General features: G+C 41.0%; 1 long non-coding RNA gene across 1 annotated transcript; it reads right to left on the bottom strand.

The window, feature by feature from the left end:
* Positions 1–3,675: 3,675 nt before the first annotated feature.
* Positions 3,676–11,637, bottom strand: LOC135970019 (uncharacterized). Its single transcript, XR_010585396.1, has 3 exons — positions 11,566–11,637; positions 6,015–6,051; positions 3,676–4,241 (listed from the first exon to the last, which is right to left on the bottom strand). It is a non-coding gene; the product is annotated as an uncharacterized lncRNA (long non-coding RNA).
* Between the last annotated feature and the right edge of the window lie 3,605 nt (positions 11,638–15,242).

The following is a 15,242-nucleotide window of genomic DNA, read 5'->3' as shown; positions in this document are numbered from 1 at the left end:
CCTCCATCTCTGGAGATCTGGTCTGGCGCGGGTTACCTGCTGAAAGGCACTGAGATTGTGTTACAAGTGGAAAAGCTGGGTCTAGGGGACTCACATGCACAGAATAAGACACACATTTCACAGCCCACCTTCATCACCAAAACCATGAACTTTGGAGCCTGATGACCTGGGACTGACTTCCATCTCGCCATTCATTAGCTGTGTGACCCAGCGAAACATGCTTAATTGCGTGCCTTGATTTCTATCCTCATCAGTAAAATGGGGAGGACAGTACCTACCTCAGAGAAGAGGATTAAACGACAGGAGGACGGAGGCTCATGAAAACACCTGGCACAGAGCAAACCTCAGTAAACTGTGAGTTCCCTGTAAGGCTGTCATGTTGTTTACAATGATGTGTTGGCCAAGGATCCTGGCCTCTGGAAACCTTCATTGGCAATATTAGCATGGTAGGAGGGTTTGGAGATCAGTCCACGAATTTACCACCCAAAGATATTAACTGGTTTCTGGTCACACCACTAATGACAGTTTAGACACAGTTGAAACAGTGATAAATGGGCCTAGTTGGCCGAAGTTGATGGATTCAAAAATAAATGTTTAAACTACAGCTTTTCTCTGACAGCAGAGGCATCAGACAGCAGAGACGCCATAAGGGAAGGGTTAGAGAGTCAAGGGCCATAGAAAACTCTTCCTGACACTTGCTTCAGGCTCAGAGGGCAACTGAGATGTCCATCTGGCTAACCAAGGAGGGCTTCCAGGAAGAGGTTCTGGGACTTCAAAGAGCCTCCAACTAGGCTCGGTTGTTCTACCGTGTTCATCATCATCTCAACAGTCAACTCTCTTTAAGTATAAAAGGGTACAAGATGGGTTCTGAGCCTGCAGGTGTGTGAGTGGAGTCATCTCCCCAGAAGTTTCACGATAGCAAGCCTGGTCCCTTTAAGGCATCGAAACTCAGAACATTCTATCAGCTGCCTCGGCCTCCCCGTGGCGCGCTTACGTCACCCTTCGGGGAAGCGCCTGACGTCAGCGCGTTCTTGGCGACTGGGGCGGGGCCGGTGAGTCACCCGGACCGCGCCCCTTGCTCCCCGCCCCCGCCCGGCCGCGGGCACGTGAGCGCGCGCCGCGCGGGTTGCTAATTTTAGCTCCAGCGGCTTCCCTGGGGTCCAGTGAGGTGAAGGCGGATAGAGGGGACGAGGCGGGCAAGGACCGCGGCTTTCCTCGTCCATTCCTGCTCCGCCGTGGGTCTTCCTTGAGGACCGGGTCCAGCCCGAGGGGTGGGGGCCCACGGGCGACTCGAGGTGCTGGAAAGCGGGCGCTTACCGAGGCGAGAACCGAGGGGTCTCCCCGCGTGGAAACCCCTCCCCTCCCTCGGCCCTGGACACAGTCGGCGCTCAATAAATGAATCGAAGTTTCTTCCTGGACAGCGACCCTGGGCTTTTGGAAGAAAGCCAGAGGGGCAGGGTTCTGGAAGGTTCCCTGGCGGCTAGGGTGCGGTGCGGGCTGAAATCCGAGCAGGAGCGGGGCGCGGCCCTCGGGGACCAATTGTGGGGGACCCCGCCGCGGGAGTGGGGCAAGGGCGGGCCTGGACCCTTGGGGCCACCGCGTCAGTTGGTGGGGCCGTGGGAGGGACCATGCCCGCCCGCTGTGAAGGGCGGTGGCCCTTCAAGGGTCAGGCCAAGCTCAGAGGCCTGAAGGTCACCGGGTGAGGAGCCAGCGTGGGTGCCGCAGAAGCCAAGCGCCCCGTCCCGAGTCCTGCGCGAACCAGGATGACCTTCCAGGAACCAGATGAGAGCTGCATATTCAAGAAGCAGTGCCAGACACCTTGGGAAATCGACACTCTCCTGTCCTCGAGTGGGGGTGGGGGTCCTGGAAAGAAGCTCTGTCAGCGTAAAGTGAACTGCAGTTTTGACTTTGCAGAGGGATCCGCCGTGTCACAGTGACCCGCATTCCTGTCATTGGTGTGGTGTGTTTCACAGTCACTGCCTCCCTAGGTAGACTGTAAAACGGCGTTCTTCGTAGAGCCTTTGACCTCCTCATAAGATTATGTTGGAAATTACATGATAGTAAACATAATGATAAACGGGGAATGTTAAATGTTAGTATGGGAACATTTTCTAATGGTTGCATCCTTAAAATTTTCTATTTCAAGTTTTTGAAGGCTATAACCTTAAAAAAAAGCTGACCGTAGAAAAATGGTGGAAAGAGTTGTGGAATAAAGGTGGCTTTATTTATGACATGAATAAATGACAGAAATTGGTATGTGTCATTTTCCTTTGTTTTCCAAAAATATCACATTGGGCTTTGTAAATTGGAAGTTTTTCAGGTGTCAGTGTGGAACCTGCAAGATTTTTAGGGCTTTATATCCATCTTAAAACTGGTTTTAAAGGATTGGCAGTTACAATCTAATACTGGTATTTGTAACAAATACGTCCAGAGGTAGGCATACTGGTTTTTTTATATTGTTATATAGCAACAAAGGTCTCTTTGTCCTAATTTTTAGGACAAAGTTGCAACCACATTTGCCTCAATGTAATGCTTATAGGAGGAGGGTCTTAAATTGATTTGAAAGCAGGTTGTATTAGGGTTTTCCAGAGAAACAGTACCAACAGGATATACAGGCATGACTTATTTTATTGTGTCTCACTTTATTGCACTTTGCAGATAATGTGTTATTTACAAATGGGTACCGTTGGTACCGTTTTTTCCAGCAGCGTGTGCTCACTTTATGTCCCTGTCGGCATGTTTTTAGCAAGAAAATATATTTAAATGAAGGTATGTACTTTTTAAAGACATAATGCTATTGCGCACTTAAGACTACAGTGTAGTATAAACAACATATATGTACTGAGAAACCAAAATATTTGTGTGGATCCCTTTATTGTGATATTTACTTTACTGCAGTAGTCTTGAACCAAACCTGCAGTATCTCTGAGGCACACCTGTGTGTGTATTTATATGATTTATTATAAGGAATTGACTTAAGCAATGATGGAGGCGGGCAAGTCCCAAGATCTGCAAGGTAAGCAAGCTTGAGACCTAGGAGAGCTGACGGTGTAGTTCTAGTCCAAGTCCAAAGGCAGAAAAAAATCCCGTGTCACAGTTAAAAAGTAGGAAAAATTCTCTCACTCTGGGGAGGGCCAACCTTTTCATTCTATTCAGGCCTTTAAATGGTTGGATAAAGCCCACCTACGTTATAGAAGGCACTCTGCTTTATTCTATCAATTGAAATGTTAATCTCATCCCAAAACACCCTTACGAAGATACCCCAGAATAATGTTTGACCAAAATATCTGGGCACCCCATAATCCAGTCAAGTTGGACACAGAATTAACCGTCACACTGACCTGTCTGATTTCCAAAGATCTTGGCTGTAAAATTGTGACTTTGGTCTCTAAGGCAATTATGAGGGTGAGTTTTTCGTAAATGGTTTCTTGGATGTTATTTGCTTCTATTGAAACCTTAAGAGGACCCATCATTTAATTACCTCTTCCTATGTTCTTGATAGTCTTTATTTTTAAAATCTAGTTCAGTTGAATGTAATAATTTCTTTCACCTTTTTTAGAAGCTGAGCTACAATTATGTTTTAGGAAGCTGGTTGATCCATCAAGTAATCTATCAAGTAATGTTGATCTATCAAGCAAGTTAATCTATCAAGTAATGAAGCTAGCTGGTATTAAATAATTCTTTGTTTTTAACTATTAAATATAGGGCTTTCGGTATATAATATAAGCAGCATTATGGTAATATTCTGGAAGTTTAAATCATTGCAATGATTAACAGCATTAGAGTGTTATTTTGTGTTTGAGATATTTTTAAAGATAGCATTGCTTCAGCAACATTGTAGTCATAATAAATATTTTGCAGTCTAAATCCTTATTTTTAAAAATCTCATAACTTTTTATATCCTATTTAAAAGTATTTATATTGATATATTGGATTGGATTATTAGCTTTATAAATAAATACAATCATTGGACCTCTGTCAGTCCTGAAAACAAAACTTGTTTTGCACCTAAATTGTATATTTTATTTTATTTTATTTTTAGCTGAGTAGTTAAGATTTCAGGCCTTTTTAAAAAGTCATGTTTAGTCAGGTATAATTTACATGCAGTAAAATTCACCCTTTTAGGTTTAAAGTTCTGGAATTTTGACAAACATAGTAATGTAATCATTACCACAATCAAGACAAAACATTTCCATCACCCCAGGAAGTTCACTCGTGCTTCCTTGCAGTCAATCCCATTCCTGAAAATAAAATTTTAAATAAAATTAATAAATAAAACTTTCTAAAAAACATATCTGGTTCATGCCACTCTCTGTCACCATCATAAATTGACTTATTTGTTCTCCATATGGAATTCACAAGTCATAGCATCACATCAGTTGAATAATTCTTTATATTCTTGCTGATCTAGTCAAAGTGAGATCATTCAATGCTCAATGGATGGCTGCATAGAAACGTTTAAGACTTGAGAGGATACAGCACACCGGGGGGACTATCATGATGACTATTAGATAGGATTTGGTATTTAGAATAATACCAAAAAACTGCAGCGTGTTCCTTAACAGGAGCTCCAAGGGACCAAATTGATTCAAATCAAACAAGTCAAAGCTTAGGTAAGTAATATTGGCAGTTCAACAGTATTTGAATCCAGTTGGCCATAATCCTTATTCAAAGTGTGATGGTGGCCGGGCGCGGTGGCTCACGCCTGTAATCCCAGCACTTTGGGAGGCCGAGGTGGGCGCATCACGAGGTCAGAAGATCCAGACCATCCTGGCGAACACGGTGAAACCCCGTCTCTACTAAAAATACAAAAAATTAGCCCGGCGTGGTGGCGGGCACCTGTAGTCCCAGTTACTCCGGAGGCTGAGGCAGGAGAATGGCGTGAACTGGGGAGGCGGAGCTTGCAGTGAGCCGAGATCGCGCCACTGCACTCCAGCCTGGGGGACAGAGCGAGACTCCGTCTCAAAAAAATTAAAAAATTTAAAAAAAAAACAACAAAGTGTGATGGAAATTAAGGACCACAGCTTGCTATAGAATGATCTGATTTAAATAAGTATCCAGTTTTGTCATTAATTTAATAACACAAGCCATAGTAACCTGGAGACCCACTAGAAGAACATAAAGATTAGAAACCTGCAACCTCTGCCTCCCGGGTTTAAGCCAAGCTTGCCATCCACCACTCAGGATTCCTGCAAACCAACTGTTAGCTGCTGCCCTGGACACAGCATTTGTTCCTTTCCCTTAAGAAATTTCCTTCATGTATTTGATGGTAGTGTCTGAAGAAACAGCAGTTTCAGTCAGCTTTGTTTTTAGTTAAGCTTCCTCTACTAACAAAATTAGGGGAGAGATAGGCACAATATTCAGTTTTGTCAATGCTATATACAAGCCTCCAAGTTGAGCAAAAAGGAGCTCTAAAGCCACATGATGTTCCAGTAAATATTTTTTCTTAAAACATATATGCTGGCCGGGCGCAGTGGCTCACACCTGTAATCCCAGCACTTTGGGAGGCTAAGGCGGATGGATCACAAGGTCAGGACTTCAAGACCAGCCTGGCCAAGATGGTGAACCCCGTCTCTACTAGAAATACAAAAATTAGCCAGGCGTGATGGCACGCACCTGTAATCCCAGCTACTGGGGAGGCTGAGGCAGAGAACTGCTTAAACCCTGGAGGCAGAGGTTGCAGTGAGCCAAGATGGCACCACTGTACTGCAGCCTGGGTGACTCCATCTCAGAAAAAGAAAAAAAACAAAAAACAAAAAACATATATGTGTGCTATCATCCACCTTTCAAAGGATGACTTCTGCCCATTTGAACCTCTGGGAGTTCTGGTTAACCACAAAGTCCAGGATTTTCCCCCAATTTATGGATTAGTTTCAAATTCCATATGACTGATGCGCTACTACTGCCAAGAGTGGGCCCTCAGGAACCCCACTGAAATCATTCCTCAGTGGAAACTAGCTTATCTTCATAAGCCTAAGAGTTGCTCTGGTTTTTTGCTAGAGCATAAGCCTTACCTAAAGCCATCCATAGATTACGGTTCCATGGATTTTCCTGTAAGGAAAAGGAAGTAGTTAGGACATAAGGAAACAGGGGAGAAAGGAAAAAGATCACAGTAAACAATTGCCAGCTGAGAATAACAAGACTTCAAATGTTCATGGTTAAAGATCTGATGAGAGTTCATTATGATGATAACACAATTGAGAAGAAAATTTGGTTATTTCTGTTGCATGCAACCAGAATTATGACTGATAATGTTATACCAGCCTATCAAATTTCTATGAATTTCATATAATTTCTGAAACATATTAATAACACATTCACACAAATATAATCCAAAGAAGGTTAGCATTACTTATTATTTGGTAATGCTTCCCATATAATTTAATACACCAAGTAAGCCCAATTAGCTCAATATTTCTCTTTTCATAAGGAGAAAATCAACTTACAAAGGGCAGATTAACGGGAGAAAAAGCATACAAACTTATTAGCATGCATAGGGGAACTATCACAGAGTGATTATGCCACCACGCAATGGGGCACAGATGCTTGTATATACCCTTCTTCTTAGGAGAAAGGGAGGTAGGGGAAGTGTGGATGATTTTAGGGTAGCAGTAAATGAATTATGAATTTTGGGGAATTCAATAGGCATGAAGAACATACAATGGCCTGAGACAAAGTCTGTTGGGCCTGCAGAGCAGACAATGGTTTGTGACAAAAGTCTGTCCAGATTTGTTGACAAACTTCAGTTTTTCTTCCTGTGATATGAGTTCGGTTACTGAAAACTCAGGGAAGGGACCACAGGTAATTGTTTTCTTCTTTGGTGGGTCCAGACTTTAGGCCAATCAGGGAACTTCAGAGAACAGATTCGCCCTGTGCTCTGGGAGAGCGAGTGCAGAGAGGGTTGGGGGCATGTCAGAGAGACCCTGAGAGGCTTCATCTGAAGTTCAGCATGTTAAAGTGCCATACTTTAGGATGTTGGTTTCTGAACCCCAGCACCATTGAAGGAGTTCAGGAAATGCCATCCCAAAATATGTATATTGGTATATATATATATATATATATTTTTTTTTTTGGTATATTGATTACTTTTAGCTAAAGGCACTTGAAAAACTGCAAAACAGAGAGGTTCTCTGAGTTTCCCTCCATCTGCCTAAAGACACATGCTACAAGATGAAGTCAGTTGTCACCAAATCTCTGAAGATTAACTCTTATCACAGAAGAGGAGGCCAGAAGTCCACCACACCCAGACCCTGTCACAAACCATCGTCTATTCATCTAAGGACTCATTCATCTTTCCCCAAAACCAGTGACTCTGAAGATCTTTCTTTTCTTTACCCGCTGGTCATTTTACCCATTCCAGTAGCGGAGATGAGTCAAGGGACCCTTGCCCTTTTCTTTCTTTTCTTTTCTTTTCTTTTCTTTTCTTTTTTCTTTTCTTTTCTTTCTTTCTTTTCTTTCTTTCTTTCTTTCTTTCTTTTCTTTCTCTCTCTCTTTCTTTCTTTTTCTTTCTTTCTCTCTCTCTTTCTCTTTCTTTCGTTTGTTCCAAACAGTTTTGCTCTTGTCACCTAGGCTGGAGTGCAATGGTGTGATTTGGGCTCACTGCAACCTCCGCCACCCAGGTTCAAGGGATTCTCCTGCCTCAGCCTCCCACATAGCTGGGATTACAGGCGCCTGCCCTCATGCCTGGCTATTTTTTGTATTTTTGTATTTTTTTTTTTTTTTTGAGACGGAATCTCGCTCTGTCGCCCGGGCTGGAGTGCAGTGGCCGGATCTCAGCTCACTGCAAGCTCCACCTCCTGGGTTCACGCCATTCTCCTGCCTCAGCCTCCCCAGTAGCTGGGACTACAGGCGCCCGCCACCTCGCCCGGCTAGTTTTTTGTATTTTTTAGTAGAGACGGGGTTTCATCTTGTTGGCCAGGCTGGTCTTGAACTCCTGAACTCAAGCAATCCACCCATCTCCACCTCCCAAAGTACTGAGATTATAGGCATGAGCCACCAGGGCCTGGCCCTTCTTGATTGGCCCTTTTCTTGATTGGCCTGCCTGATTATTGCCCTACGCGATTATTAGCTAGGCTGCTCATTGCAATCTCCGTCTTTGCCTTTTATAATAAAATTTCTCCACACTGTGGCAAACAGAGCAGACTGAGTTTGGGGCTCCCTCTCTGCCAACCTTGGTTTGGCAGTGACTGTCTTCCTCTACCTAAGGTCACGCTACCCACACAACTATAGCTCGCTCTGGCTTCTGAGAAGAGCTCTTTCTCCTGGCCTTTTCAGACCTGGGGGTGGAAAGGCTTCTTGTTCTAAGGACTCCCTGGCTGTTCCACCATATATAGTCGGTTTTCCTTAGCCCTAGCCTCACGTTTGTAAACAGTCACTTAATTGAATCATTTAAATCACACTTGAGGAGTTTGCTCTTGTAAGCAGGGCCTAAAGCACTCTTTTCCCGTCCATGTCTATCATTCCACAGAAAAAGTTTCATTAGGGACCATGGAGCAATAAAAAGCACTTTTATGTTTGGTTTGGTTTGATTTTAAAACTATTAGGTTGGTACAAAAGTAATTGCAACAGTAATTTTGCCATTGAGAGTAATGGCAAAAACCGCAATTACTTTTGCACCTACCTAATAATAAATGTCTAAATTCACTAGTTGAAAAGCTAAAAGTAGTGCTCGCTTTGGCAGCACGTATAGTAAAATTGGAACAATACAGAGAAGGATGAGCAAATTCGAGGAAACTAAAAGTAAAAAGTATAAAATGTAGCAACTATGAAAAAAGAGAATACTTCAAGTCCTTACTGTGGCCATGAAAGTGGGGAAGAGAGAAAAGAGACAAAGCAAATATGAAGGGGAAAGTGACACTTCCATAAAGGTAAAGAGAGAGGAAAGGGGATAACAATAACCCCAAGACAGAAGCACCCAGGCTTTGGAGTGTTAATTAAATGATTTAACTGTACCTTGCTCTCATCACTCTGAAATGCTAGTTCTTTATCTTTTTACCCTCAAAATCTTCAGGAATTACCTTTAAATAGAATACCACAGCTGCCCCTGGTAGAGGAGAGAAGAATTGCCTTTTGGAATGGAGATGCAGGTTACTGAAACTGGCCTGTGGGCTCAAGGGGAATAATCACTCTCTGATTTTTCTTTTGGGTAAATACAGGTTTTCATATATTGGATTTTCTCAGAGTGAGAAAAGAAAGAGTGACAATGAAGAAAAATGAAACAAGATGGAGAAATTGAGCAAGAAAATTGTTTTTTGAACCAATGATGAATGAATGAGTAAATTGTGAGGGCAAAACACCAAAAAATAGTAACATCATCCTACAACCTACAATATATGCCATTTTGTCATATGTCACTCATAATAAAAAGAGAAAAGGGACAGGTGTAGTGGCTCACACCTGTAATCCCAGCATTTTGGGAGGCTGTGGTGAGAGACTCTCTTAAGGCTAGGAGTTCAAGGCCAGCCTGGGCAAAATAGCAAGACCCTGTTTCTACAAAAAAAAAAAAAAAGAGGCTGGGCGAGATGGCTCATGCCTGTAATCCCAGCACTTTGGGAGGCCGAGACGGGTGGATCACGAGGTCAGGAGATGGAGACCACGGTGAAACCCTGTCTCTACTAAAAAAAATACAAAAATTTAGCCAGGCGAGGTGGCGGGCGCCTGTAGTCCCAGCTACTCGGGAGGCTGAGGCAGGAGAATGGCGTGAACCCAGGAGGCAGAGCTTGCAGTGAGCCGAGATTGCGCCACTGCACTCCAGCCTGGGGAACAGAGCGAGACTCCATCTCAAAAAAAAAAAAAAAAAATATATATATATATATATATATATATATAATTTTCATTTGTTTGAACCTTATATTTTCAGCATCCAGAATCTCTCAAATTCTGTGCTATGTAAAAAATACCACCTAATAGAGCAATTAGTTAACTTGTATGTAAATCTATAGCCATAGGATATTAATAGCAAAAAAACGGACTCATTGCCTTCCACAATTCCATCAATATTTAAAAGTATATACTAATGCTTCAATTTAACTGGCTAAAGACTCTTGTATATATTTATGTCATCTAATTATGGGGAGAACCAATATTACTCCTTGTTTGACTGACTTAGTTTCTCAGTGTTAAATTCATTTTGTGGATGGAATAGAAACAAAATATTCTAAAACATTTTAGAAACTGGAAATTTGAAGAATTGCTAAGTACAATGTTTAAAAAGGTTTTGCTTTCTAAAAATCAACTGTCCAGTTAGCTGTACTTTTAGCATATGACACCAAATCTGCTTGTTGCCTGACTTACTTATATCTTCCTCTAGACTGTGAGCATCCTGAATGGGAAATTATGTCTTTTCATATTTGAATACTTTGTGCTTAAGAAGCAGAAAGCACTCAGTAAATTCTTGTTGAGTGGATTTGACTGGCAAATCACTACAAAAGGTGAATTATAATCAGCAGTACTTTGAAATGAATCAAATAAGACTCTCTACTCTTATCCTTTCTCCTACACTCTCTATTTTATACCCAATAGGCATGGTCTGTTTCTGTCTATATGGTGTGCGTGTGTGTGTGTGTGTGTGTGTGTGTGTGTGTGATGTGAATGTTTCAATGCCACCCTTACAGTCTTGGATCAGAAAGATTTAAGGGACAGCCATGATTTTCCCACTTCTAAAATAAGTGTTTTCACATAATTTAGATGTACGTTAAACACTTTTCTCACGTAAAGATATGTGATTCTGATTCCTTTGTGTTAGATGTGTAATTTCATACAATTAGAAGAGAGAAAAGATGAACATAAAGTCATTGTTTTAAAGAGAGTGTTGCCATGGGATGGAGTAAACATCAGATGACTGGAAATAAATGCTCTGTGCGGGGAAGTTCAGTAGTACAACCCAGGCACTGATTGGGGAGATCTGGATTCTAATCCCATGCTCCTCTGACTTGCTGTGAGAGCTAGACTAGCCTCTGGGTGCGTGTTTGTTTCTTCATCTGTAAAATGAAGATGCTTCATGACCTTTAAGATTCCTTCCACTTCTATAGTTCTATGCTTTGAATGACTTTTAAATAACAGACCACTTGAATTGCCAAAATTTAGGCCTTAAGTCTTTTTTTTTTTCTCTGCTCTATTGTGCCTTCAGTAAATCATTATGATGCAAACGTGAGTTTTTCAGAATTTCCATTTTTCAGATGGGAGTCTGAGCCGCCTGACTTTGAGTCATGTGATAGATTGCCTAACCTCATCTAAGGCAGTTAGCTCCCTTGGAGGAGGAAAACAAGCTAGACTCCTCAGGACAAAAGAGCTTATTCTACATCACTGCAATGCTGCTCAATCTGTTATTCACTAATTTTTTTAGATCAAATTGAGTAATTTCACTTTTCAGATTTTCCTCCTGCCTGTCTTATATTCAAACAAACCAATGTTTTTTTGGAACAAATGCAATGTAAAAATCACTGTTCACGCTTTCTGGTATTCCAAACTCCTTCCATAATTCCTTTTATTCTCCTCAAGTGGCTCCCAACTTTTGTTCCCTTTCCAACATTAGAGCATTCTCCTGGATTCTTGATGTTTACCCACCTCTTTTCTATCCTGAACACTGGATCTCCACTCCTTCCATCAGCATTTTAAAGGCTTTGAGGTACAGACACCCCTAGGTAAAACACAAGGACACCAAACATTGCAAAATGACAAAGATACTTGTAAAACTTTCTTCTCTAAATGAAAATTTAAAACTTGACTCCTTTGAGCAGCATATACTACCTGATTTATAACCATCATCTAACACCATTACATACCATACTTTAATTTTTAAGATAAACAATAAATACAAGTCAGAATTACATTAGAAACAAAAAGGATTAAAAGAGTACCAAATTGAAAGCAAAGATTTGGTTTTGGTACAGGCTCTGCCACTTGAACCAAGCAATCTGTAAGAGCCATCCCCTCAGAAAGTCTGTGATTCTGTGACTTTCTACGTCTGTGTCTATGCATGAATGATAGAATCCTCCAGAATCACGATACATATCCAGGTGACTCTTCTGTTAAAGAAAGGGAGGAAGGAAACTAATATTTTTGAGAGCAGAATGCACCCCATATCTGGTGTTGATCATGATACAGAATTATCTCATTTAGGTGTTTGTTTTGTCTTGTTTTTTGAGACGTCCCCCAGCTTGGAGTGCAGTGGCATGATCTTGGCTCACTGCAACCCCTACCTCCTGGGTTCAAGCAATTCTCCTGCCTTAGCCTCCCGTGTAGCTGGAATTACAGGTACATGCCACCATGCCCAGCTAATTTTTGTATGTTTGGTCGAGATGAGGTTTCACCGTGTTGGTCAGGCTGGTCTTGAACTCCTGACCTCAAGTGATCTGCCCTCCTCGGTCTCCCAAAGTGCTGAGATTACAGACATGAGCCTCTGCACCTGGCCTCATTAGTTTTTTTTTTTAAAGAACTTTAGCAGATAAGCCTGTTCCCTGTGTGATGACATACAAATATCTTCAAGATGAATTGTTTTTAAAAATGGTAAGATACATATAAGCATCCATGACATAATCTCATTAATGAAAAAAAAAATTAGGTCTTGCATATGCCTAGAAAATTCTGGAAAGCTACACAAGAAAATATTAATAGTAGTTAGCTCTGATAAATATTATTGGGGGTTAGGAATAAAAAGAAGATTTTTACTTTTTCATTTTATATTCTTTTGCACTTTTTAGAAAAACCCAGGGCAGGCACTAACCTTGTTCTTATATCTGCTTTAGGAGAAAGGAAAGAAGAGGAGGCTTTGAAGATCTAAGAAAATCAGTATTCGTAGTGTAACTTATTTTATTGTTTTCTTCATCTGTGATGAGAATGATATTAAAGTATAAGAAAATACATTTGCCTAACTGTAGATAAACTCATAAAGTTTTCTTTTACAGGAATAAGTGGGGAGATACTAAGTTGTCTTTGCGCTGTCTTTGGAATGTAATGTTCAATTTTTTGGTTAATGTAGCTCAGAGATAAATGAAAGTGGATGAAATAAAGACTTGTGTGTAGGATGTGATGCAATTACAATCATACTTCGCTTAATGACAGGGTTATGTTCTGAGAAATGCATCATTAGGCAACTTTGTCATGAAGTATCCTAGAGTGTATTTACACAAACCTAGATGGTATAGCTTACTACACACCTAGGCTATATGGTATAGCTTATTGCTTCTAGTCTACAAACCTGCATGACATGTTGCTGTATGTCTTCTGAAAAGGAGTTTAGATAACCTCTAAACAAGGTATTTGATTCAGATATAATCACAATTGTGAAGGGACATTACAACAGAATTTTACCATTCTCTAGAAAATAGCTGATACGCACATATGTAGGGAACTTGGAAGTATTAGTTGCCAAGATCTAACTAGGGCAAGGCTGCAGTTACTGATGGTCTTCCACACCACAGATAACTTTCTTTTAGTAATGAGAATTTTCCAAGTTTTTACAAGAAAGAGGGAAAATGTGTTACACTGAGAACTATAGTGTATGAAAAGTTTAGCAGTAGGTTATCTAATCCTTTCCACTCATTATACTAGGAAGAAAACAGACTCAGAGATAACTCAGAGATAAGATAGATAACTTGCTAGAGATCACACAGCTGATTACCAGGAAAACCAGTACTTGGTCTAGGTCTCTGGCCCTGAACCCAGTATTTGTTTCCATGTGCTCTGCTGCCATGGCCACTTTATTGAACCATTTAGAACCTGAATTTCTGATAAGGACCTAAAACACACTGAGTAGAGGAACATCCTTACTTCCAAACCAAACAAAACCTAACAAAATATCCAATATTGTGACAATGATCATTTCTGAGTTCTATTATTCTGTGTTCTGAAATAGTACAAATAGTCCAGAATTCAACTAGAATGCCATCAGTGGGAGCCACCAATTTTTCTCTCTCTTTCTCTCTCTCCCTTCCTCTGCATCTCAGCAAGATAATATTCCAACCCCTCCATCCGTCTTCCTTCTGTCATTGTTTATTCTTTCTTTATAAAAACAAAAAACCTGTAAGCACTTTATAATCCTTCTCAGTAAAATATTCTAATACACTACAGCACTTAAATCAGAAACTTCTTTTTGAAGTCTAACCTAGAGCACTCCAAAGGAAACCCCTTTTAGATAAGTATATACGTATCAAAAGAACACAGGAAAACTAGAAAACTTCCAGTGAACAGAAAAGGGATGTCAGCCATAGAAGGTAACTTCACTTGGCTTCGTGCAGACTATATAAGGAACTGAAACATAAAGGAAAAGGCACAAAAACTGGAACTTAGGTCAAATCCACCAAGAAGAGAAATGAAGCAGGGCAGAACAGAAGGCTCCGTGTGAGAGAAGCAGAAATCCCAAAATAGGAAATGAAAGTCAAATGACAAAAGACAAAGGGAAATTAAACATTCTTTACATAAGGAGCTAGAGGAAGAAAAAGGAAAATATTGCCTTATTAGGTGTTGGAGGAGGACATACATACTCACTAGCCTGGTCAACACAGAGAGATTCAGAGGGAGTCACACTGCTCTATGGGAACAGGTGGGCTGCCTGTCTCCCAAGAGGACTTTCAGCCTGCCATTTGTTACTCTTGCGGAATTATTTCAAAAAGCCCCAGTTTCCTGAACTTTAAGTTGAAGGTAGTAATTGTGCCTTCCTACAAGGTTATTCTAAAGGGCCAATCATACAACATTTAAAAAGCACTTATCAAAATGCTTGGCACATAATAAATGCAGGGTAAATAAAAACTGTTATTAATAACATTACAAATTTATTAATCCAAATTTTTAATTTTTCCTTATGTTATTATTTATTTATTTTTACTTTTTTTTTTTTTGAGACAGGGCCTCTCTGTGTCACACAGGCTGGAGTGCAGTAGCGTGATCATGGCTCACTGCAACCTCCAACTCCCAGGCTCAAGTGATCCTCCTACCTCAGCCTTCCAGATAGCTGGGACTACAGATGCATGCCACCATGCCAGGGTAATTTTTGTATTTTTGGTAGAGGCAGGGTTTCACTATGTTTCTTATGCTGGTCTCAAACTTATGAGCTCAAACCTCAGCTTCACAGGGGTAAGCCACCGGACCCAGTCTTCCTCATGCTATTATTTATTATAGACATGGTATTGTAGCTATAAGACCTATAAAGACACAAGTAACTGCCTTCCCAGTATATAAGGCCATTGTTTCTAATAATCTGTTTTAATCAACAACCTGATGATGAACCATTAGTGACAAATTTT

Source organism: Macaca fascicularis, chromosome 1 (genome assembly GCF_037993035.2).
Source record: "Macaca fascicularis isolate 582-1 chromosome 1, T2T-MFA8v1.1".
NCBI classification, from domain to species: domain Eukaryota; kingdom Metazoa; phylum Chordata; class Mammalia; order Primates; family Cercopithecidae; genus Macaca; species Macaca fascicularis.
This window is presented reverse-complemented; position numbering and strand designations above follow the sequence as displayed.